At 40.8% G+C, this 26,319-nt stretch overlaps 1 protein-coding gene and 2 pseudogenes across 11 annotated transcripts in view; 2 read left to right on the top strand and 1 right to left on the bottom strand.

Moving 5' to 3' along the window:
* Positions 1-26,319, bottom strand: part of Ttll5 (Tubulin tyrosine ligase-like 5) — a 184,687-nt gene that overhangs the window by 37,945 nt on the left and 120,423 nt on the right. The gene's annotated exons all lie outside the window — the stretch shown is intronic.
* LOC143907127 (uncharacterized) overlaps positions 1-26,319 on the top strand; it is a 225,763-nt pseudogene that overhangs the window by 98,728 nt on the left and 100,716 nt on the right. The gene's annotated exons all lie outside the window — the stretch shown is intronic.
* On the top strand, positions 1,121-5,902 carry LOC143907126 (uncharacterized; annotated as a pseudogene). The gene is made up of 2 exons (XR_013259726.1): positions 1,121-1,275; positions 1,782-5,902. The product of XR_013259726.1 is annotated as an uncharacterized LOC143907126 (transcript).

Genomic DNA, 26,319 nt, shown 5'->3' with positions numbered 1-26,319 from the left:
TGGGGGCTAACTTCACGCGCATATGTCTTTTTTTCGCATTATTAATTACAGCTTTGACTACCAATCATCGGGAATAAACTACCAAACGTCAGCACGCGACCACCAAACGAATGCTTACAGTTAAAATGATATACCAGTCTGGAAAGCCGAGTTTTACAAGAGGGGGGGCTAACTTCACGCGCATGTGTCTTTTTTTCGCATTATTAGTTACAGTTTTGACTACCAAACGTCGGGAATGGACTACCAAACACCACCAAACGACCACCAAACGGATGGTAATAGTTATTATTGGATTTTTCAATAATGGGGGGGGCCAACTTCACATAGCTGTCTATCATTGTACAGTTCAGGTTTTCAACTTTCCACGCAAAGGAGGCCACCCCCCACCCCCTTCTTGCTTGCGGGAAAGGGGCGTAGCCTTTCCCCCGCCTACATGTGTACTGTTTATACACATATATCAGCAAATTACTTCCTTTAGCACTAACACAAGTTGTTAAATATTTTAAACTTTTTTGTTCATAACTTTTTAATAAACATGCAACGACCAGGTAAAACCTTTTAAAGGTCACTTTTATGCATATTTACCGAAAAGTGTTATTTCCGGTTACGCTTGTTAATTGCGGTTGTCAAAAAAGAGTTGGCGAACTTTTAACTTCTTTGGCGACAGCAACTGACAATCGATAATCAGAAATAACACTTTTCAACTAGAAGTTGCCATTGTTCGCGACATATTGTAGATTGGTCCTAATTCAAATAATTTATCGATTTATCGACATCCTATTTTGTTCATTTTGACAGTAATGTTGTCATAATAAATTTAAAAATTAAAACTTAGTTTGACTCATACTGTTGTCTCTAATTGATTTTTAATCCCGTGAGCCTTTATCAGTATCTTTTTATTAGTAAAACTAATATAACCCAGGTAGCAGAGTGACGTCAAATGACGTATCAATAACGTCTTAATGATGTCTCTAACATCAATTGTATTTCGCGCCTCTTTCCTCAAGATAAAATGTAGTACTCCTTGACTCTATGCCGAGGGCGCCACAAATTCTAAAGTTAAACCAAAGTTCCGTGCTCTCCCGTCTCCCCGCGTCATTCCTTATTTTTGTGCCGAGGTAGTCACATCGTCCGTGCAAGAGTAATTATAGATATTCAAAATGGGAAAAACAAAGCACAGGTATTCTGATTCAGACAAAGAAGGCAAAGAGAATAAAGTAGTTAAAAAGATGAGACGTCTATTGAGAAAGTTTAAGAAACAGAAGGAAAGTTCAAGTAAGTAAGACAATAAACGGTCGCAAATCTGAGCGTATAAGACGAAGAAAGCAGATCCTCTCGAACTTGAATATGCAATACTAAACAAATAAGCTCTAATACACGATAAAATATCGATTACGCTACGTCATGGGCTCTAACCCAGAGACGGGCCGCAGGCTCTAACCTGTCGGCGAGCGCTTGTATTTGATACAAGATCGATTGCGCTACGTCACGGGCTCTAACCTAGCGACGGGCCACAGGCTCTAACCTGTTGGCGAGCTATCGAATATGATATAATTTAATTGCGTTAGGGATTCTAACCTAGCAACGGGCCACAGGCTCGGTACTGTTAGTGAACACTGGCTCAAATGAGAGACAGAACGGATCTTCTTTCTTTTTGGTTATAAACAAACAACCGTTTCGGTTGTAAGGATGAAAAGTCCGGACATAATAATAATATTATTTAAAAAATAAAATTATTTTGGAGCTTCTTTTGTGGCTAAATGGACATTATGGTACACTAGGAAACCACCATTCACGATTGAGGCAAAGTAGTCCAGCGCAATCCGTTCGGAAGGATCCGGAGGATCTTTTACGAAGCCTGTCACGGTCTCCACCAAACTGTCCTCCGATTTTACTGGAGAATAATCGCCGATCATCTTCTTTAGAAGAAATCGACAAATCTGTTACAAATATTGTACAGGAGACAAATCAAGATACGGATCTAAATAATTATCCTAACACAATACAAGCAGAAGGGCAAATGTCGACTAAGGAGTAACCGACAACTAAGCATATTGAAGAAACATCCGCCCTAGACAATCAAAAAATTGAATCAGCTGAGCAAAATGAAGAGGTGGTTATAGAGGACCTGGATGTAAAAATTTTGGAGGCTATTGGTAACCGCGTGGACCAGGAAAGGGTGTTAGCTCCGGCCATTCCAAAGAGTATTGCGGTTCGAATTGAAGATATATTAAAGAAAGGCCTACCAAAAGAAGAAAGAGAGAAATTAATTAAGGAGCATGTTCCACCAAAGAATTGTATTTTGATTGATCCTCCTAAACTTAACGAAGAAGTTAAGGCTTCTATAAATGAGACGACATCAAAACGAGATGGCCGTATTGTAGAAAAACAAAAGAAAATCACCGCTTGTCTTGCATTATTAGGTAGCACTATAGCTGAGATTATCAATAACAGCACCGCCGATAACGAAGATAGAAAACTATCAACATCCCAGATCTTTTTAGTTAAAAAACTCAGCAAATCTACTCGCTTATTAGCAGATCTACAAAGGGAAGAGTCGTTAACTCGTAGGAGTCTGATTCTCGCCACCATTAGCAGTTCACAGAAAGAAACGTTAGATTCATCCATATCAGATGAATGGCTTTTTGGCAAAAATTTGGGCGAAAGGCTTAAAGCTGCGAAGACAATCGAAAAATCGGGCCAGGAGTTAAAATCAAAAACTAAAAATACAGGAAAAGCAAAAAACTTCAAGGGCCCGCCTCGACGCTTCTCCTCAAAACCCAGGATGTCAGGCGGGTATCGAAACAAATCATACACTCAGAGCCAGCCCTACAAAAAAAACTGGGAAAATCAGTACGGAAGAAATCGCTACAACCAAAAACCACAGACTACAGCTCAGCAGAAGAAAAATTAGATATATCGGTTGTAAGTAAGCCAGCTGGCAGATTGAGATTTTTCTCAGAAAAATGGAGAGAAGTAACCTCCGATTCCAGAATTTTGAGTTGGATTAAAAGATATGTAATTCCTTTTTCTAAACCAGTTTTTCAAAGATCGTTCCCTAAAGAACCCTTATGGTCGCTAAAAGAGAAAGCTATAGTTAAAGATCAAATTGGAAAATTAATTGAAAAAGAGGTTATTAATCGATGCCAGCCTTGCAAAGATCAATTTGTGTCCGGTATATTCCTAATTCCTAAACCAGACGATACGTACATACAGGTTAATTCTTAATTTAAAAAAATTAAATAAATTTATTAAAACAGATCATTTCAAACTTGAAGATTATAAGGTTGCTTGCAGATTATTAAGCCAGGATTGTTTCATGGGCAAGTTAGATCTCAAAGAGGCCTATTATTTGGTTCCTATTGACAAACGTAGCAGGAAATACCTAAGATTTTTCTTTGAGGGTATTCTTTACGAATTTAATTGTTTATCTTTTGGTCTTAATACAGCCCCATACGTTTTTACTAAGATTTTGAAACCCGTGGTAGGTTATTTGAGAAGTTTAGGATTCTTATCAGTTATCTATTTAGACGATCTTCTTCTTCTAGAAAATACATATGCAGAGTGTGAATCTAATATTAACGCATCAATAAAGTTGTTACAGAGTTTAGGTTTCATTATTAATGAGGAAAAAAGTTGTAGAATTCCATCACAGATTTGCAGATTTCTGGGGTTTATCCTAAATTCTCAAACAATGACATTAGAATTACCTTTGGTCAAAAGAAGTAAGATTCACAATCAGATCAAGGATTTTAAAAAGATGAATAGATGCAAAATCAAAGATTTAACACAACTGATTGGTTCTTTAGTATCTTGTTGTCCAGCTATTCAATATGGTTAGGCACATATAAAGGATATGGAAAGAGAAAAATACTTAGCTTTAATAAAGGTCAATGACAATTATGAGGCTTATATGGAGTTAAAACAAGAATTGCAGGAAGAATTTTTATGGTGGGAGAAAAATATTTTATATAGAGTTTCAAATATAGCGAATTGCGAGTTCAGTTTAGTTGTTTTTTCAGACGCCTCTTTCTCTGGTTGGGGGGTGGCGTGTGGTAAAGATAGAACCCATGGACATTGGGAAAAATCGGAGAGATTACACCATATTAATTATTTAGAGCTTTTAGCAGCATTTTTCGGCCTGAAATGTTTTGCAAAAGATCGTAGAAACTGCAATATTCTTTTGAGAATAGATAACACAACGGCAATCGCGTACATAAATCGCATGGGAGGTATAAGAAACTCAGTAATCTGGCTAAGTCTATTTGGATATGGTGTGAAGATCGCGGTCTATTCATTTTTGCTTCATATATCTCATCTCGCGATAATATAGAAGCAGACTTAGAATCAAGAAAGTTGGAAAAAGAAACAGAATTTGAATTATCTAAGGTAGCTTTTAGTAGGATTGTTAGAAAGTAGAGAAAGTTCAGAAGTAGATTTATTTGCAACAAGAGTTAATAGTAAATGTAAAAATTATGCTTCCTGGGTGAGAGATCCGGAGGCAATGGCAATCGATGCTTTCACTTTAAGCTGGAAAACCTTTTTCTTTTATGCGTTTCCACCATTTATTTTAATTAATAGAGTTTTACAGAAAATTAAAGCAGAAAAATCAAGTGGTATCGTAGTAGTCCCATATTGGCCAGCACAGCCATGGTTTCCCATATTTCGGTCAATGCTGGAATCGGATCCTTTAATTCTCAATCCAAATAGTAATCTTTTACTTTCATCGAACAGGGAACCGCATCCTCTTTGGAAGACACTTACCCTGGTGGCAGGAAAATTATCAGAGAAGTTTTCCTGAAAAAAGGGATTCCAGAGGAATCTATTAATATTTCGATGTCTTCCTTAAGCGAATCTTCTTTTAAACAATACGATTGCGCACTAAAGAAATGGTGGAAATTTTGTAACACAAAGTTACCCCTTCTTAACATTGAAGTATCAAGTATTATTAAGTTTTTAACAATAGAGTTTGAAAAAGGAGCATCATATGGATCTCTTAATAGCATCCGTTCAGTTATTTCACTTATTTTGGAGCCGGAAATTGGTCAGAACGATATTATCAGAAGATTCTTCAAAAGGGTAGCTAAATTAAGACCGCCTCAACCAAAATACGAGTCTACATGGGACCCAAAGATAGTTTTAGATTTTTTCAAAGACTTGCCAAACGACAACTTATCACTAGAAATGTTAAGTAAAAAAGTAATAACGTTATTAGCTTTAGTATCGGGCCAAAGAATCCAAACCTTATCATTAATAGATATAAGAAACATTGTTGTCAAGAAAGACCAAATAGAAATTAAGATGCCAGATAGAATTAAAACTTCTAAACCTGGGAAGAAACAACCAACATTAATTTTACCCTTTTACAAGAGAAACCTGAATATTTGTCCAGCAAATACACTCCAGCATTATCTTAAAAAGACGGAACTTCTTAGAAAGGATATCAAGTTCTTATTTATATCCTTCAGAAAGCCTTTCAAAAAAGTAGCAAAACAGACCCTCAGCAGATGGCTAAAAGAATTGCTGCAAGACTGTGGTATAGATACCAACATTTTCTCAGCACATAGCTGTAGACATGCTTCTACGTCCGCGGCAAAACGAAAGGGTATCAATATTGATATTATTAGAAACTCAACAGGTTGGACTGAAAAGTCAGCCACTTTCGCTAAATTTTATGATAGGCCCATTGTTCAAGATCAAACTTTATATGGGCAAGCCATTTTAGATATTAAGTAATCTAAGAAAAGATCTTTATGTTCATATTATATATCTATGTATTAATTTCCTGGCGTTTTGTTTATGATATAAATAACTATGTCTTATTTTGTTTAGTCAAAATTGGTTATCATATTTATTTCAATGTCACACAGCCGTAGCCAACTTTAAACATCTACATTTTATCTTGAGGAAAGAGGCGCGAAATACAATTAAATGATTAAACGAACTTACCTGTAAGTGAAGTTCTATCATAATTGTATGAAGCGCCTCTTCCAAAAGATAGGTCCCTCCCTATACCCAAGTCCGAAAAATTCGGACCCCGAGTAATATTGTTACGCTACGGCTGCACCTTTAAAAAAAAATGACGCTGGGAGACGGGAGAGCACGGAACTTTGGTTTAACTTTAGAATTTGTGGCGCCCTCGGCATAAAGTCAAGGAGTACTACATTTTATCTTTCGGAAGAGGCGCTTCATACAATTATGATAGAACTTCACTTACAGGTAAGTTCGTTTAATCATTTAATAAAACGTCATTAAGACGTCATCCTGCTACCGGAGATATTATTAAAATATATAAATACTTTATATATATTTATATATATATGTATATATATATATATATATATATATATATATATATATATATATATATATATATATATATGTTAGAGATGATATTAAATTTAAAATAGTTGATAAGAAAAAGATAGTGTCAAATTGTTGGTGCGTGGTGATAGAAATAAGAGAGAATTTATATAAAGATATGATAGCAGTAGTGTATCATTCGCCAAGTGCGTCAAATGGCGATTTTGTGAGATTTTTGGAAGATACGGTTGAAGATCTAATAATAAAGTATGACTGTATAGTGATAGGGAACTTTAATATAGATATAATGGTAGATTCATTTTACACAAAGAAATTATTAACGGTAATGCAAAACCTAGGGATGAGGCAATACGTTGATTGTCCAACGAGAGTTACAAGAGATAGTCGTACAATGATAGATTTAATTTTTTCGAATAAAGAAATAAAGGTACAAGTGAATGAAAAACCGAAAATAACGGACCATGCATGGCTAAAAGTAGAATCTAATATGAATAAAAAGAGAAATAAATATAAAGAATTCAGAGGCAGGGATTATAGTAAATTTAATGTAGATAAATTTCTTAGAATAATGGAAGAAAGAACTGAGCAAGGTCAAGGGCTAGATATAAGTATAAGGGCGGAGAGATTTGTTAATAGTATAGTAAGTGTAATGGATACTGTAGCACCTAAGAAAAAGTTTAAGATTCCGAAAATATGGGAAGGGAAAATGTGGTATTCAGATGAAATTAGAATGGCAACAGATAGAAGGGATGAGGCTCACAGTAGAGCAATAAGCTCAGGCAAAGAACAGGACTGGGGATTTTTCAAGAATGAAAGAAATGCAGTAGTTAAACTTATTAGGGCAAAAAAGAAAGAATATTATGAGAATATGATAGATAATAATAGGAGTGATCCTACAAAAATGTGGAAAACTTTGAAAGAATTAATTAAAGGTGAGCAAAGGGGTTCAGAGAACATCGATAATGTAGATTTTGAAATATTAGAAGACATAGAAGAATGCAATATAGCTGATAAATTTAATATATATTATGTAAAAAGTATTAGCAACATTGTGCAATCTATTAGTAATAAGGGGATAGAAGGCACAGGTAGGAGACCTATTTATGTAATCGAGAATAAGGGAATTATGGAAAATTTTGAGCCAATTAGTGCAAGTGATCTGGAACAAATTGTTAGGGAACTACCACGAAAGAACGGAACAGAGGAAGGGATAAATAGTGATATACTGAAGATGGTGCTACCTGTGATAAAAGATGAGTTTGTAGGGGTAATAAATGATTCGCTTAGGACAGGTAAATTTCCAGAAGGATGGAAAACATCCACGATAATACCGATACCAAAGGTAAACAAACCAAAAAAAGCGAGCGAGTATAGACCGATCAATATGTTACCGATATATGAAAAAGTATTAGAGTTAGTTGTAAAAAAACAATTGGAAAAATTTCTAGAAGACAATGAAATAATAACCGAATACCAATCGGGATTTAGGAGACAGCGGTCGTGTGAGACAGCAATTCAAAGTTTTATCGAGGAATGGAAGTTGATAATTGAGGAGAAAAAAATGGTGGGGGTGTTATTCCTGGATCTTAGAAGAGCGTTTGAGACAATAGATAGGGTAAGATTAGTGGAAAAATTATATCAGTATGGAATAAGAGGAGTGGTACTGGAATGGATAATATCGTATTTAAGTAATAGAAAGCAACAAGTTAGATTCAATGATATATGTTCTAAAATAATTGAGACAGTATATGGCGTGCCACAGGGATCAGTATTAGGACCTCTATTGTTTATTTTATATATAAATGATATAGTTAAAGTCTGTCCTGAGGGAAGTATATTTATATTATTTGCAGATGACACGACCGCAAGTGTAACAGGAGAAAGTTGTGAGGAATTAGAAATAAAACTAAATATGGTGCTCGGTATACTTGAAGAATGGATGAATGTGAATATGTTAAAAATGAATGCAGATAAGACCAAATATATGATAGTTAGAAGTATAAGGAAAGAAATAAAAACAGACATAATAGTAAAAAGTTTGGATGGAACTATAATTGAGCGTGTCGAGATAGCGAAACATCTGGGTGTAATGATCGATAGTAAACTCCGTTGGGAGAATCACTATGATTATATGTTAAAGAAAATAGGGAAAAAAGTGAGTTTTCTGAATAGAATAGGAAATGATATATCGGCGTACACTAGATGTACTGTGTATAAGTCTATCATAGCGCCTCACTTTGAATATTGCCCAACGATGTTAATAGGCATGGGGAGACGCAACTGAATCGACTGCAAGTGGCACAAAACCGTGCCATGAGAGTCATACTGCAATGTTCGCGATATACAAAAGTAGAATTGATGCTTCAAACCCTTAAGTTTATGAATGTAAGATAGAGGCTAATGTACAATGTATGTATTTTTATTTTTAAGATAGTAAGAGGAATAATGCCAAAACATTTAAGTAATAGGATAGAAATAGTAGGAGATGTGAGTGGACGGCAAACGAGGCAGACTGAGAATATTAGAATTCAATATCGCAGGACGAGAAGCGCACAGAAAAGTATATTTTATGAAGGTTTAAACATGTATAACGCCCTGCCGATAAAAATTAAGCAATGCGAAAGAATTGAACCTTTCAAACGTAGGTTAAGAGAATATATTGTACCTCATGTAGAGGAATTAATTTAACGATATTTTATGTAAAAAATAGCCGAGAAGGCTAATAAAGCTCAATCAATCTCTCTCTCTCTCTCTCTCTCTCTCTCTCTCTCTCTCTCTCTCTCTCTCTCTCTCTCTCTCTGTGAGTATCATTGCTTGTCTATTCTCTTTGCTCCTGCTTCAAGTGAATCTGTTTTCTGCCGTAAGTTGCCTCCGGGCCATTTTGTTGCAGGTATTAGCAGGTTTTTTGTCGCTTGTCGCGTGCTATCATTATTTTTCTGGTGCTTGCAACCTAATTAAAAGCATTTCTGTGGCAAATATCATCGCTTGTTCTAACCTAATTCTTGGCTGTTTCTGTGGAAGGCGTCGATCTCAGCTGCGCATGCGCCTATCGTTGCCGCTCTTCTCTATCTACATGCTATTTTCTGAACACGTGCTATCTAAGTGACCGCGGATTGGCTGCTCGGGTTGATCTCCGTGACATCTATACGGAACACTCTGTTTGTGGATCGATACTACATAACTCTACTTCTTTTAAGCCTAGTGAATAAACGACTGTATACAACACATGCAGGGTTGTGTCAAAACTTACGTTGGTACGAAGTCCGCTAGTGCTTGTTGCAAGACTCACTTTTGTTTATCATGCCTTTTACACTGACTACATCTAATATTGATGGCGCCTCTTTCTCTCGTTCACACTCGCCTAATACTACTGACGAGCTTTTGCGCGTGCTGATGGCGAAGCTTATGGAGTCAGAAGCTAGATTTTTAGCTTTTATTGAAAATCAACAGCGGACAAATGCAGGAATCACTGATAAGATAATGGAGTCAGATGCTAGATTTTTAGTTCTTATTGAAAATCAACAGCGGACAAATGAAGGAATCACTGATAAGCTCGATTGTTTAACTCGAATTGCTGACACCGTTGCTCAAAACAGTCAGCGCATTACTAAATTAGAACAGGAAAATGCTAATTTAGTGCGAGAGCTCCAAGACTTAAAAGCCGCTCGGTCTACTCAGCAGATTTATGAAGGCAACGAGCTTATTATATCGGGACTGCCGGCGACATTGTCTGTTACTCCTTCTGAGCTTGCTCATAATGTGTTCAACGCTCTAGATGTCCCACATCTTTCTTGTCATATTTTTGATGTTAGAACTGTAGTTAAAAATTCTCCGCCAGCGGCAGTTCACGACCGACCCGTAACAATTGTACCTGCTCGCTCTTGCATAGTCACCTTAGCCTCGAGTGCTGTCCGCGACTTTATTATAGCAAAAAAGAGAGCCAAAAGACTGCTTAAGCAAAGTGATGTGTGCGGTAACAATTCTGATAGAAGAGTTCTTGTAAATGAGCTTCTCTCCAAAGACACTTACGAATTGTTGCAATTAACAAGGCGTGTTGCCAAAGAAAGGTCTTATAAGCATGTTTGGTTACGACGCGGTCGAATACGTGTCAGGCATTCTGAAGGCAAACCTGTTATTTATGTCAACTCTAACTCTGACCTTGCAATGCTTATTTGACTTATCTGACTGGTCCGACCTGCTCGTCCCTTGTTCTTTGATCGTTCGGCATAATTCTTCTCGGATACGTTTTGTTAAATTCAACGCTTATTCCTTTCGTGGACATATCGACTTGCTTGCATGTGAAATTGGATAACATTGTTTCTGGTATAGAGCTTCTAGTGCTTTCATTCCTTATTATTAGCTCGTAAATTGCACTACGCCTTAGTTCTTAGTTTATATACACTATTTAGTTCTTTTCAGTACTTGCTCCTTATTTTATTCTTTTTCACTGTACTCATTATTAGTTTAAGTTGCGTTAGTTCTTAGTTTTATAGTGTATATTATTGAGATTGCTGGTTGCTTGCCTTATGAGAGAGAGCATGCATATCATGCTAGCTCCTGTCGCTATATTTCGCTTTTGTTTATATCACATTGTATCTTTGCATCTTGCAACTGCTATATATTATTGTAATTGTTGTGGTATTGTAACTGCTATAGTATTGTAATTGCGATATTATTGTAACTGCTATATTACTCTTTGCCCTTTAGCCTTTGCTTGGGCATAATAAATTCTCTCTCTCTCTCTCTCTCTTTCTCAAATGCTGTAAATTGAAAAATACTACTTTCAATTAAACCAATTTCCAAAAAGATACCGGTTTCCAAAAAAATCAGTAACGAAAAAATATACAGTTTATAGCACTTTCCGGGAAATTTTACCCTTGTTTTATGTACAATTCTTTAAAATTCAATTAATTATTTCCCGAAAAATTTGTCAAACTTTTGATACCGGTTTTCAAAAAAATCGGTAACGAAAAATTATATACTTTATAGCATTTCCCGGAAAATTCAACCCCTATGTACAATTTTTTGAGATTCGGTCATTCGGAACCGGTTTCCAAAAAGATCGGTAATGAAAAATTATACACTTTATAGCACTTGTCGGAAAATTCTACCCGTTTCATACATAATTCTTTGAGATTCGGTCGATTATTTCCCGAAAAATTGAAGAAATTAAAAAAACCGGTTTCCAGAAAATCGGTAACGAAAAACTATACACCCTATAGCACTACCCGGGAAATTCTACCCCTATTTCATGTACCCTTGATAAAAATTCGGTCCACTAACGAATGAGTAGTTCGCGGACAGACGGATGGACGGACGGACGGACGGACAATCGGGTTTTATATAATAGTATAGAAGTATAGATATAGATAGATATGTATATATATATATATATATATATACATATTATATATATATATAACAGCACTCCTCCTGTGTTTCTATTTTCAGCATCACATCTAACTATACTATACCCCGGTACATTGACCTCACTATCCTCAATTTCTACAGTCAATCTAGTCTCCGATAACGCTAGAATCGCAGGATTCACCCTCTTCATAATCTGATGTTGAATTTCATCCTTATGCGCCAAGAAGTTTTGCGCATTTGTATACCAGGGTAATTCCGCTTCTCCCTGTAGTTGCTATTTTGCATCTTCCCAGCCGGCTCTTTTTTTCTCTTCCTCCAATACCTTCTTAAATGTCGGACATTCCGAATCCAGCGCCTCGTGTTTAACATTTATCTTCAAGTTGTACGTCTGATTCTTATAGGTACAGTTTACACACCTCTTCTTCGCCGTCGTACATTCATTCGCCTTATGATTTCCTGCACATTTATAGCATGTTTCCTGTCTCGTGCAATTCTTGGCAATATGGTAATAGCCCCAGCATTTAAATGGCCCTCGCGGGTGTTGACGCAATGTGATTTCTGCCCAGTGCTCTGAATGTCAACGTGAAGAAATTCAAGCAAGCGCGGGTAAACGGCGGGAGTAACTATGACTCTCTTAAGGTAGCCAAATGCCTCGTCATCTAATTAGTGACGCGCATGAATGGATTAACGAGATTCCCATTGTCCCTATCTACTAAATCCTATCTACTAAACCCACAACCCTCAACAGGTTTTAGATTTAGAAAGCAACACGCCGCGGAATATCTGGTAGAATGAGTCGTCGCACTCAGTTCGGTTTAGTTGCGTTTGTAGAGCAACACGCCGGGAAAAACTTGGCATCGCGAGTCGTCGGACTCGGAGTGACGCGCCGCGGGCGAACTTTGTTTCCTCGTGGGTGTTGCCGTCCGCGGCGAATCTGCCGTCGGCGGAAGCAACATGCTGCGTGAGTGCCCACAAGGCAACGCGCCGCTGAGTGACCGTCGTCGGCGGAAGCAACACGCCGCGTGTTTGCCCGCAAAGCAACACGCGGCTGAGCTACTCGCCGCCGGAGGCAGCGCGCCGCGGAAAACTTTGGGTCTGATTGCTAAACACCATCTAAGGCAACACGCGGCGCCGATCTTTTGAGGTCGGCGATCCTCGTCGGGTAGTATAAAGTCATGATCTACAGGATTGTTGAAGCGCAATACATGCTGTGCCGCAGCACTTAGCCTATCACGGTCAAGCCGAACTCCACCTCCATCGTGGTTCCCACCGGTAACTACGATTTGGCTCGGGCTTCGGCCTTAGCCGTCGTAGGCCAACGGAGTTAAGGCGATACGCGGGCTTCCCCCGGCTCGCGGGCCTTCGGGTTGCTACCGGCTCTTTCCGGAGGGGGTGCGGGGGTTTTGGGGGTGTGTGAGTGCGTGAGTGTCTATGTTCGTTTGCGTGTCCGTAATTGTAACAGTCGGGTGTCAGAGATGCGGCCGGGTGCCGATGAATATTTCCCGAAGACTAACCAAGTGGGGAGTAGTAGCCCCACGACCGTAGGATGCGGTCATGTTAGTACCTGACCTCTGCGGCGTAATAAATGGTAAGTTCTGGCCTAGCGCCAGTAAAGTCCATGTGAAACCGCATGTTTAATGTGGAAGAACCGCTGTCCGTGTCCGGGCGGAGCCTATTCGGGAGTTGAAGTCGGCCCCCCGGGCGTATGTATGGAGGATTAGCTGATCACTATTTCCTCATATCCTGCTAGTGGGAAGATACACTGGCAACGTCTAGCCCGAACTTTGAGTGGGCGGTGTTTCGGAGCATACGTGCTCAATCAGTAGGGGTGACGTTAAACCTCTAGCATCAAACAACATAACCTTTTCTATAGAGTCACGTCTGCATGAATAGGGCTGATCACCCGACAAGCTGCTTCTCAGCTTTCATGCAGTTTAACTAGGGCTTTGAAGCGGCGGGGATAGATGCCCATATGCGTATGGGCTGCCATGATGGCCGAACCGTCGTAAAATTTAGAGTACATGCATTATGAAGACCACAAAAAACACCCTCAACCCGGACGGACAAAAAAGCGTTGACAAAATGGCAAAAACGGAAATGGACAAGGCTACGGATACGGACAAGACTGTGACAAAGTCGGTGACAGGCAGCGACAAGGTCTCTGGACAGAAAGCGATCACGAAGGCAGTGTCGGTGGCACTAACTAAAGTTGACGTGAGGGTCGCGGATAAGACACCCGCGCACGACCTAAAAAAGTGGGCAAACGTACAGACGTTAGACAAGACAGGGACGGACGAGGAGAGCTTGGTGGGTGACCCACTCCAACGTACGTTCAAACGTAGTGGGAAGTTGAGGAGAAAGCCCGCCTGGCTCTCAGACTATTGTGAGGGTCACGCAGAGCGAGTCGGACGAAGCGGTAGGAAGAGGTATGGCCGGAGGAACCGGCCAGCAACGGGCAAACTCGGCCCTGCCCAGGATGGGTGACAGTAGCGAGAGCGCGAACGACAGCGAGTCTGGCGACGACGACGTATTTACTCGGGACGGTGCCGGGAGAAAAGAAATATTGGCTGCTGGGACGATGCATGACATCCGACTAAAGTTGGAGTGCATTTTGTCGGACCCCAACGCTAAATTTAGCAAAACAGCGGCACAAAAGGTCTCCGCGCTATTCAGCGAGACTAACAAGCTGGTCATGCAGCTGGGGTGTGAAAACACCTTTTTGAGGGGTCGCCTGGCGGAGAGGTCGGAGGCGAATCGCCCAACGCCGGTGACACGGCCGCCGCCTGTAACGTTTGCGAAGGCGGTTGGAAGGCGGGAGCCCGGTTCTAAGATCGGTCCGGAAGTTGTGGCGGCACCAGCAACCAGGAGTGGGAACGGACCGCGAGATAGGGACTGTTCGGTTGTTGTGGCGAGCGGTGCTGACAAGAGGTCAGTCGACGATATAAAAAAGACGCTACTGAAGGTAATAGACCCGGTAGCGTCGAATATTAGAGTCAGGAACGTAAGAAAGGCTGGGGATGGAAGGATAATAATCCAGGCGCACTCGAAGGCGGATGCGGACAAGATTGTTGCCAACCAGGCAATTAAGGAAAAAGGTCTCACGGTGGCCCGTCCGGCTGCTAGGAGACCACGTGTTATTTTGTACGATGTGCCTAGGGATATGGAGGTCGATGGTGTCAGACGCGCTATAGCTAGGCAGAACCCTGAGCTATTGCATGGGTTAGACGCAAAGGCCTATGAGGAGGAGTGCGTGTTCCGGTTTAAGCTGGGTAAAGGAAATGAGGAGACCGTGAACTGGGTACTGGAGGTGACACCCAATATGCGGGGAAAACTTATGAAAGCGTCAAGGGTGTATGTGGGTTGGCGTAGCTGTAGGATAGCCGATTTCTCAGCACCAACTAGGTGCTTTAGATGCCTCGACTTAGGTCACGTAGCGAGGCACTGTAGGGCAACGGAAGAGGTATGCTCCCACTGCGATCAAGGGGGTCATAGGAAGGATAAATGCCCAAATACAGCTGGGCCGAGGGTGTGTGCCGTCTGTAAGAGGCGGGGGCGACCGGCTGACCACGCGGTAGACGATAGGGGGTGTCCCTCGTACGCGGTAGCAAGGGAGAGGCGCGCTGACACCATCAATGGCTAGGCAGGACTCGCAGGGTGTCTCGAGTATGAATGTGGTGCAGTATAATTGTCAGAGAGCGTATGCGGTTATGTGTGATCTGGGTGAAATGTTGTGTGAACGTAGAGTGAGTGTGGCACTGCTGCAGGAACCGTGTGTGAAGGATGGAAGGGTAGTTGGACTCCCGCTACGAATGGATGTGATTGTGAGTGAGAGCGAGTATGTCAAAGCAGCAGTGGTGGTGAATGATCCCAATCTCGATGTGCTGTGTGTAAGGGAGTGCTCGGATGAGTATGGCGTGTGTGTATGGCTGAAGGGAGACTTCGGCGAGATGTATGTGGTGTCCGTGTACTGCCGGTTCGGTGAGGACATCGAGCCTTACCTGGCGTACATGGACAGGGTGCAAATGGTAACCAGAGGAAAGCGTGTGTTGGTGGGTATGGATGCAAATGCTGTCTCTCCCTTATGGTACAGTAAGGGTAGGGGCGGCAGTAGAGAAAGGGAAATGCGTGGCAGAATGCTTGAGGAGTGGATTGTCGCGAACGGTATGATTGTGTTGAATGAGCCGAGCGAGAGTTACACGTTTAGCGGACCCAATGGGGAAAGCGACATTGATGTGACTCTCGTAAGCGATGCGTTTGGGGGGTGCCGGTACGAATGGGGAGTTAAGAGCGATTGGGGTATCAGCGACCATAATGTGTTGCTGATACGTATGATCTATGGCGAGAAAGCTGAGCGAATGGAAGGTATGCGTAGATGGGTGTGTAAAGACGTGGACTGGGAAGGTTACATGAGCGATCTAGCGGAGTATGCGTCGAAAGATGCTGTGAATGTGATGGATGACTGTGACGCGGAGAGCTTGGCGGAGCGCGTCACATCATGGATCCTGAGGGCGAATGACAATAGAATGAAAAGGCGAGTGTGTGGGGGGTTGCGAGGAAGCTTGTGTGGTGGACGAATGAGCTTGAGCGCATGAAGAAGGATGTGAGGAAGCGTAGGCGTGCCTACCAGCGAATGAGAGGGAGAGATCGAAGTCGAGTGGAAGGATGTTTGAATGCGTACAAACGTGCTCTTAGAGAGTACAAAAGAGCGATATGGAGAGTAAAAGAGGAGAATTGGAGACAGTTCGTGAGTGACAAGGGTAATCGAGATCCATGGGGTGACGTGTATAAAGTATGCATGGGCAAGTACGGACGTGATAGGCTGAGCGCTATGAGAGTGGGTGATAGGACAACGAGTACGTGGGAGGAAAGTGCGAATGTGCTGCTAGATCGCTTCTTCCCAGACACGGGAATGGAAGATGTACGAATGGCAGAGAGAGAGATGACTGAAAGAACGTTCGAGTGGAATGAAGTGGATGTGGCTGTGAGGGCGATGAAAGTGGGTAAGGCACCCGGGTTGGACGGAATTACGGCGGAAATGGTGCGCGCTGTTTGGCGCGCAATTCCGGGATGGCTGAAGAGAGTGTATGATGTGTGCCTGAGTACCAACTGCTTTCCAAAGGTGTGGAAGAAAGCGAGAGTGGTTGTACTGTTGAAGTCCCCAGAGAAAGTGCGGTCGGACCCCGGGTCTTACAGACCGATCAGCCTGTTGTCTGTGCTTGGGAAAGTGTTGGAGCGATTGATGGTGAATAGGCTGGAGCGATTGATGAGTGGAAGAATGTGTGAGGCACAACACGGGTTTGTGAAGGGACGTTCGACCGAGAGTGCGTGGAATAGCGTGCGTGAGTGTGTGAGTGGGTCCGAGTACAAGTATGTGTTGGGAATTTTTGTGGACTTCCAGGGTGCATTCGACAACCTGGAATGGCCATGCGTGATTGAGAAACTGTGCGAGGAAGAATGTGAAGAGATTGGGTTGTGGAGGAGTTACTTTGATGAGAGATGGGCATGTATGATAGGAATGAATGAGGAAGTGTGGAAGAAGGTGCTGCGGGGCGCACCGCAGGGGTCCATCTGTGGCCCGGAAATCTGGGTCCTACAGATGGATAAGCTCCTGTGGGAACTCCGCAGACGTGGATGTATGGCGACGGCGTATGCCGATGATCTGTTCGTGCCTGTCGAAGGACAGAGCCGGGCAGATCTGGAGAGAAAGGGGAACGAGTGGATGAGGATAGTGAGCGAATGGGGTGCGAGTGTCGGTGTGAAAGTTTCAGAGAGCAAAACGGTGATGATGCTCCTGAAAGGGAATATGTCGGAAACGAGACACCCGAGCGTTAGTGTGAATGGGAAGCATGTGAGGTATGTGAAGTGTGTGAGATATCTGGGTGTGTGGATGGGCGAGCGAATGAGTTTTAAGCCGCACCTGGAGCGTATGAGACAGAAGTGTGTGAGTGTGGTGGGAAAATTGAGACGTGTGATGAGGAGCAAATGGGGTTTGAAGAAGAGAGCATGGCGCGTGATATATAAAGGTTTGTTTGCTGCGTGTGTTATGTATGGTGCGAGCGTGTGGTACGAAGCCATGGAGTACAAGTATGCGCGAGTGGCGATCAACAGGTGCCAAAGAGTGGCGATGAGCGCCTGTTTGAGTGTCTGTAGAACGGTCTCCACGGAGGCCATGCAGGTATTGATGGGTGGTCTTCCGTGGGACCTGGAATGCGTGAAAAGAGGTATGACTGTGAGAATCAAGAATGGTTGGAGATTAGGTGAAAGAAGTGTTGTGAGCGAAGAGGAAGTGAGAGCGAGAGATGTGGACGAGAGTTTGGAGTTGTTGAATGTTAGGCTGTATGAAAGATGGCAGAGTGAATGGGATAACGGTACGAAAGGACGAGTGACACATGGCTTCGTACGGGATGTGAGGTTTGCCGAGGCTTGTCTGGGGTTTGAGCCGAGCCTGATTGATTGATTGATACGTTTAATTATGCCCGAGCAATGGCTAAGGGGCAAAAAAGACAACAATGTCTGATTACAACAGCATATGCTCACTCTCAGACAAAGTAATATAATACTAAAACAAACTTATAGCTAACGCAACTTAGGGACTAGCGCAACTTAAAACCTAATAGGGTAACGCAATGTAATACAAAAATAGGGAGTGCACAGAACAATGAAGAAAAAAGAAGAAAGAACACAAGACTCATACGTCCGACTCAGATGAAAGCAAGAACATGCGAAGTAGGCTTTTAAATGATGCAAAAGACGATGCTGAGGTAACTGAGTTAGGAAGAGAATGCCAGAAGTAAATGGAGGAAAGCTGGAAAGAGGATCTATAGGCGACTGTTCTATGAGCGGGAATATGAAAAGTTTGAGTAGAAGATGAAGCAAGCCGGTCAGACTTCCTTAGAGTAGGATCAGGCGGAGTAAAAAGTTCACGCAGGTATGATGGTGAGCTCAAGTGCAGGATACGATAAATCTGGCATCCAAGAAAGTACCCAAGCAGCATTTTGACGTCCGCCCGACGTTAAGATAAACACACTTAACGTTGGTATCCAACGTTTTTGCTACGTCGTTTCAACCCTCTTTTGCACTAATTTGGGGAATCAAATTTAGGTTGTACCAACGTTGGAATCCGACTTATATAAGTTAAATTGAGGTTACATTTTTTCCACCAGTTTTAACGTTGGTATGTAAACTTTGATTTTGTACACTCTGCTAGACCTGAGGTTATTTTTTCACAACGTACATTTTAGGTGTAGTTTTCGTGCTTCCATTCAAACCATATGACGGCATTGGTGTAATAAATGTATTATAATACGTACTTATCAATTTGGTACAAATAAAATGGCTTTATAGGAAAAATATAGTTTGCGCAGTCTTTGATACTATTGTAATTTTGCCATAAATACACGAACCCAGCACTGAAATTGTATAACAAAACCCACTTTATTGATAAATGTGGAAATGATAGGTCAAAATTAGACGAATCCTTTCTAAAATATTCCAATTTACTAAATATTCTAATAAATAACTAAAATTTTCCAAAGTGTAGATTTTAATTTTTTTTCATCAAAATTACTTTTAAGATAAATATGTTGTCAAAACTTTAACAACAGATATTATATAAATGCTTTAAATTGTTAATAAAGTGCGTTAAAAAATTTAAATCTAAATATACTGGAAAATGGCGGATTATTTGCCTTCCTCTTTGAGGAATGAAAATGGCGAAGTCAGCGTTCCACACTATATCAAACTTTACGTAGTAAAAGGTGCGATAAATTCTACTAAAATTTGTCTTTTCGTATAAAATAATTAACTTTTTCCGACTTTTCCAAACTAAGTAGTATACCACTGTAGGCAAAATTGTACCTATATTGACTAAAAGTCTTAACAAGGTCGCCAAACTGACTTAACATGTCGATAAAGTATTAATTAGTTGAAAATTCTATACTAGATTTGTGAATGAGTCGTATATCTTAACCAAATCCGACCTATGCAATACCATCTATATGGTGATCTAGAGCATGGTTATGGCAGCCGTGCAGCCGAGCGAACGCGCTCTCGAGCTGTGAACCGCGCGGCGCGCGCGCGTTATTTCCCGACGACGCGACGATAACCGCGTGAGATGAGATGGACCGGTTCGGCCGTGGATCGTCAACATTCGTCGCATAGTCCTCGTAGCTCACGCACGACGCCGCGAATTGCCGTCGACGATGCACACTTGACGCAGCAGTAATCTGCTCTACATTTTTTTAGGCAGAATTTGTTACCATTTCTCGCGATTTCTTAACGTCAGTCAGAAATGACCACAGGCGACGTTTCACAACGTTAGCGTTTTACAACGTTTGATAACAAAACGTTGGTTTACGTTGGGAATTACGTATTGAAGTCGCTCGAAAAGTGTAGTGCAGAGTATAACGTCAGGCGAACGTTAAATATCTTAACGTCGGGTAATAGGACTTAAACTGTTTCGAATTTGACGTTGGGAAAGTGATAAAAAAAGCACGTCGTAATTTTAACGTTTAGACAACGTCCAAAAAACGTTAGTAATTATAAGTTACATTTTATAACTTTCTTGAACCGCTTACAACGTTGTGATTAGTAGAAAAGTAGTCCTTAGTCGGAAAGTTAACCGAAAAATGCTGCTTGGGTAGTATCGTTTATTTTCAACGGAAAGCCAATTCAACCTACGTCGATATGGAGTAATGTGTTCATTTCGCTTAAGGTCGTAAATAAACCGAATACAGCAATTTACAAGTCTCTGCAACTTGGTGTTCAGTTCCTTGGTCAGACCATGGTATACAAGGCAACAGTAGTCAATATGCGGTATGATCAAGGTTGTTACGAGCTTGATCCTGAGATTGGTGGAAAGAGAGTTTTTATTGTATTTCAGATTGTATAAAGCATGATGGACTCTCTGCGAAACCAACGAGATATGATTCGTCCAGGATAAATTGGACGTGAGGATGACACCTAAGTTCCGTACCTCACTCACATAAGATAAAGGCGTGTTGTTTACGACAATAGGCGGTGTACTGCCAAGATCGATGCCGTTTACATACGCTTGACTGCCAAATATGATGACTTTTGATTTTGCAGGATTGAGTTTGAGACCGTTGGAATTGGCATAGTTAAAAATGGCGTTGGCATCTCTCGAAATTAGTTCCAAGGCATGTAAAATGTTGGCAGGTGAGCATGAAAGATAAATTTGAATGTCGTCAGCAAATATCATGTGAAGCACATAACGCAAAATTTTACATATGTCATTGATGAATAATATAAACAAGAGAGGGCCAAGTACGGAACCTTGCGGAACTCCAGATGAGGTAAATACCCAATCAGAGAGGTTCCCAGCATCATCAATAACTGCTTGAGAACGGCCAGTTAAATACGAGAATATCCAGTTTAGGACTGCAACAGAAAAGCCAATTTCTTTAAGCTTGATAAGTAGGGAAGCTTGATAAGTTGGGGAACAGTGTCAAACGCCTTGCTGAAATCAAAGAGAATCATAATAGTGATTAAACCTTCATCAATTCCTTGCTTGATGTCGTTGCAAACACGTAGAAGAGCTGACTGAGTGTTATGACTCGAGCGATATGCAGACTGTCTGGGATTGAGGATGTCATGCTCGTGTAAATAGTCAAGTATTTGTGCAGCCACAATCTTCTCGAATACTTTAGACAGTTCTGGCAAGTTAGCAATCGGTCTAGTGTCAGACGGAGAAAGAGGTGTTCGAATTTTTGAGAGTGGACGAATATAAGCTCTCTTCCACTCAGACGGAAACACAGAAGAATGTAGAGATCGATTCAGCAAAGACGTCAAACATGACGAGATAGTTGGCCAAGCAATACGCAAAACATACAAAGGAATACCGTCGGCACCAGATGCATATGAATGAAGAGGCTTCTCAGAAATAGCCTCAAAAACAGAGCAAGGTGAGACAGAAGAGAAAACAAATTCAGGCCTATTAACAAGAGGGCCTACTAGAGCAATGGCCGAGCTATAATCAGAATACATGCAAGGAGGCTGGGCATTAGAAACCGAAGCATAGTATAGGTTAAGCTGATTAGACGTAAAAAAAATGTAACGGAGAAATAAGGGTCGATTTCGCAAGTCCCAGCCGAGCCAATTCCCGCCATAATTTAGCCGGATCAGTAATATTGATGAGTGAGTTGTAATGAAAATCACTCTTAGCACGCTTGATATCCGCATTCAGCTGGTTACGGAAAAGTCTGTAGGTCGCGTAGCCCAATAGAGAGCGGGAACGTTTAGCCTGTTTGTATAACTGATTGCGGACACGCATACGAGCCACCAATTCCGACGTAAGCCATCGTGCTGGAGGCCTTCTGACCGCGAATACCCTCATAGGGGCAAACACATCGAGTCTGCAACAAATTGCGAGACAGCACGTTGCAGAAACCGTCAACATTGGTGTCAGACAGCTCGCCAGTCTCAGCCTGAACCAAATCAGCAATAGATCTAAGTTGTTCAATGTAAGGTAGATAGCACTTAGTGCATCAACTCTATAATAGAGGACGCGACGACCGCTAGGTGTCGACAATAAAGTTCAGTCATAAGCTAGCCTCCAACCAGCCACGACGTATTATTAATTGTCCCTACACCTTACATGGCGCAGTCGGTAGTCGGCAAATTAAAACAAATTAAGAAAGTGACTACGATCTACAATAATTAAGAGGTGCGAAGTAACAGGAGAACGATGAAAATGAGCGACCACAGAGGTATCTCGCCGATGAGCATGACGGGCAACATCGCCGAGAACTGGAAGACATGGCGGTCCCGGTTCGAGAATTATCTCGTGGCTACGGAAATTAATAAGAGAGAGGAGGCGACACAGTGTGCTCAATTACTGCACTATATTGGTGAAGAAGGCTTCAGGATATATACAACCTTTACGTTCTCGGAGGCGGAGAAACAAAATTGCTGTACTGTTCGAGAAATTCGAAGCACATTTCCTGCCGAAGGAGAATTTACCCTATGAGAGATACAAATTCTTCTCTTATAGACAGCAGCCTGGTCAGACGTTAGAACAGTTCATCACGGAACTGAAACAAAGGGCCATGAAGTGTAAACTTGGTGAATTACATGACAGTCTCGTCAAAACAATGATAATTTGTGGAGTTAGTAATTCCACAATCCGTGAACAGTTGCTGCAAAAAGACGAGTTAACTCTCGATAAGGCTATCGAGCAGTGCATAATCATCGAGATGTCGAAAGCGAGAAGCGACGCCATTGAGGGAGTGAAAACCAACGGAAACAGCGTGGACGCCATTAACCGGCGGAGAAATCTGCATAGCAACCAGCATGGCGAGACGACCTCGGGCGGTAAACAAGGTCAACGAGCTACCACAAGTACGGGCGGTGGAAATGTCAAGCAAACCAAAACAATAATAGACTGTACGAAATGCGGAAGGTCTCATGCGATCAATAAATGTCCGGCGTATGGAAAAATATGTAACACGTGCCAAATTAAAAATCACTTCGCGAGTCAATGTTTTAAAAATAAAAATAAGGTAAATAAGGCGGAAAATAAAGTGCATAAAGTAGGAGAAGTAGGTAATCCGGAAGATTACATGTTTATCGGCTCAATAGATGTCGATGCGGTAGATTCGAAAGGTACAAATAAGATTCCGACAGGTGAATGGACAACTAACGTTAAAATTAGAGGCAAGGAGGTAAACTTTAAAATGGACACGGGATCTCGAGTAAATACTTTGCCGTTAAAGACGTATAACAGGTTAGGATTTCCAAAAAGCGTTTTGAAAAGAACTAATGTAGTATTGTCGGCGTATACAGGTGATTTGCTTAGAATAGTGGGAGATTGTACCATACCATGCGTAATTGGCAAAAAGAGTTATAACCTTCAGTTTTTTGTGATAGATACAGATAAGAAACCACTGTTGGGATTATTGACTTTAATTAAATTAAACTTAGTACAGAAAATAGATGAGGTCGAGTCAATAGATATAAATTATAATAAATTAATTAACGATAACAAAGAGCTGTTTGTAGGTATCGGTTGCTTAAAGGAACCATATCGCATTGAACTGAAGGAAGATGCAACACCTGTAGTACATCCTGCGAGGAAAGTGCCAGTGCACATTAAAGATAAATTAAAAGAAAGTCTGGATGCTCTTGAAAAACAGGGTATTATTGAAAAAGTCGATTATAGCACGGATTGGGTAAATAGTCTTGTCATTGTCAGAAAGCCTAACGGGAAATTACGAATCTGTTTAGATCCACAAGATTTAAACAAGGCAATCAAACGCGAACACTGTCAAATTCCTACTCTTGATCAGATTACTACTGAATTAAATGGGGCTAAGTATTTTAGTACGCTAGATGCGACGAATGGTTTTTACCAAGTACAATTAGATAAAGAAAGCTCAGATCTGTGCACATTCGCAACACCTTTCGGGAGATATAAATTCTTAAGGATGCCATATGGCATATGCTCAGCACCCGAAGTATTTCAGGAAAAATTTAAATCAATCTTTGACACAGAGGGTTCAAAAGTGTATATTGATGACGTAATTGTTTGGGGTAAGACTAAAGAAGAACATGATAGAAGACTGGTAAAAGTTTTACAGTTAGCGAAAGAAAATAATGTTAAGTTTAATCTAAGTAAATGTAAATTCGGAAGAACAAAAATCGAATATATGGGTCATATAATTACTGACAAGGGCATGTATCCAAATGAAAATAAAATCCGCGCTATAATGGAGTTTCAACAACCAGAAAATAAGAATGATGTTCAGAGATTGTTAGGTATGTTGACCTATGTAAGCAAGTTTGTAAAAGAATTTTCGGATAAAACTGCTCCGTTAAGAAATTTAATCAAAGATAACGTAGAATTTATATGGTTAGACGAGCATACCCGAGCGTTAGACGAAATTAAAAAGATTCTGTGTAAGCAACCAGTCTTACAGTTTTTCGACGCAAGTAAGGAGACCGTTGTCTCAGTAGACGCATCAAAATCAGGGCTGGGGGCTGTCTTAATGCAAAATAAATTACCATGTGCATATGCTTCCAAAGCATTGACGGAAACGCAAACTAGGTATGCGCAAATAGAAAAAGAATTGCTTGCAATCTGTTTCGGATTAACTAAATTTAATGAGTATGTATACGGGAAAAGGGTAATAGTTGAGACAGACCACCAACCCCTGGTTTCGATATTTAAAAAACCCTTGAATAAATGTCCTGCTCGTTTACAGAGAATGAGACTGCAGTTGCAGAAATATGATATTGATTTAAGATATAGACCTGGTAAAGAATTAATACTAGCGGATGCATTGTCAAGAGCGTACGTTAAAGAGCACAACGCAGCGGAATGGGAAGAAGACATTGATGCTCAAGTCTGTTTAATAACTTGTCAGATAAATGCGACACCTCAGAAAATGAAAGAGTTAGTAGTAGAGACAAATAAAGATGAGGAATTGATTGAGCTTAAGAAAGTTATTCTATCGGGATGGCCAAAGAATGAGAAAAAATTATCGGATAGCGTGAAAAGTTACAATCAATACAAAGATGAATTAACGATAGTGAGCGATTTAGTTTTTAAAGGTCAAAGCGTTGTAATTCCGAATAGCATGCGTAGCGAAATGTTAAACAGAGTTCATTATAGTCACTTAGGTGTAAACAAATGTCTCTCAATAGCCCAAGAGTCAATATTTTGGCCTGGAATGATAAATCAGATTAAACAAAAGATCGCTGAATGCCCATTATGTCTAAAGTACGCGAAATCACAGAACAGAGAACCGTTAAAATCTCACGAGATACCGAATTTACCGTGGAATAAGATAGGCTGTGATATTTTCGAACTAAAAGGTAAAAAATACTTATTGTTAATAGATTATTTTTCTAAATATCCGGAAATCGCAGAACTTGAAAGCATGACTAGTAACACTATAATTAAAAAAATGAAATCGATATTTGCGAGACACGGCATACCGCGGACGGTGATATCTGACGGAGGGACTCAGTTCACTTCAAAAGAGTTTGAACAATTTACAAAAGAATACGAGTTTGATCACATACCATCGTCCCCGACGTATGCACAATCAAATGGAATGTCCGAAAGGAACATACAAACTGTAAAAAGCATGTTTAAGAAAGCTTTAGAAGAGAAATCGGATCTAGACCTTGCGTTATTACATTATAGGAACACGCCAATTCTTGGCAACGTTTCACCAGCGGAAGCGCTAATGTCTAGGAAAGATCTCCGATCTAGATCTCCGATCTAAATTACCGTATACTAACAAGATGTTAAAACCTAAAGTTGCGACAAAACAAATGGCAGAAACTGTAGCAAAACTACAAAAAAGCGAACAAAAATATTATAATGCGAGAAACGCAAAGGAGTTACCGCAGATACCAGATAATTCCTTTGTATATGTACAACGCAGTCCAAGGTCTGACTGGTATCCTGCTACAATTTTGTGTCAAATAAGAGATAGATCATATAAAGTTAAGCTTCAAAATGGCTCGATACTAGTTAGAAATAGAAGGTTTATAAAACTTGTTAAATCTCCAATTGTATTGAAAAACGCGGCCAAGGAAACAAAAGTTCTTGGAAAAAAGGAGAAAAGGGTAGAACCAAAGATTTATATCGAAATAGTA

Source organism: Temnothorax americanus, unplaced genomic scaffold, assembly GCF_048541705.1.
Source record: "Temnothorax americanus isolate GAGA-0224 unplaced genomic scaffold, ASM4854170v1 Scaffold8, whole genome shotgun sequence".
In the NCBI taxonomy this organism is placed as follows: domain Eukaryota; kingdom Metazoa; phylum Arthropoda; class Insecta; order Hymenoptera; family Formicidae; genus Temnothorax; species Temnothorax americanus.
This window is presented reverse-complemented; position numbering and strand designations above follow the sequence as displayed.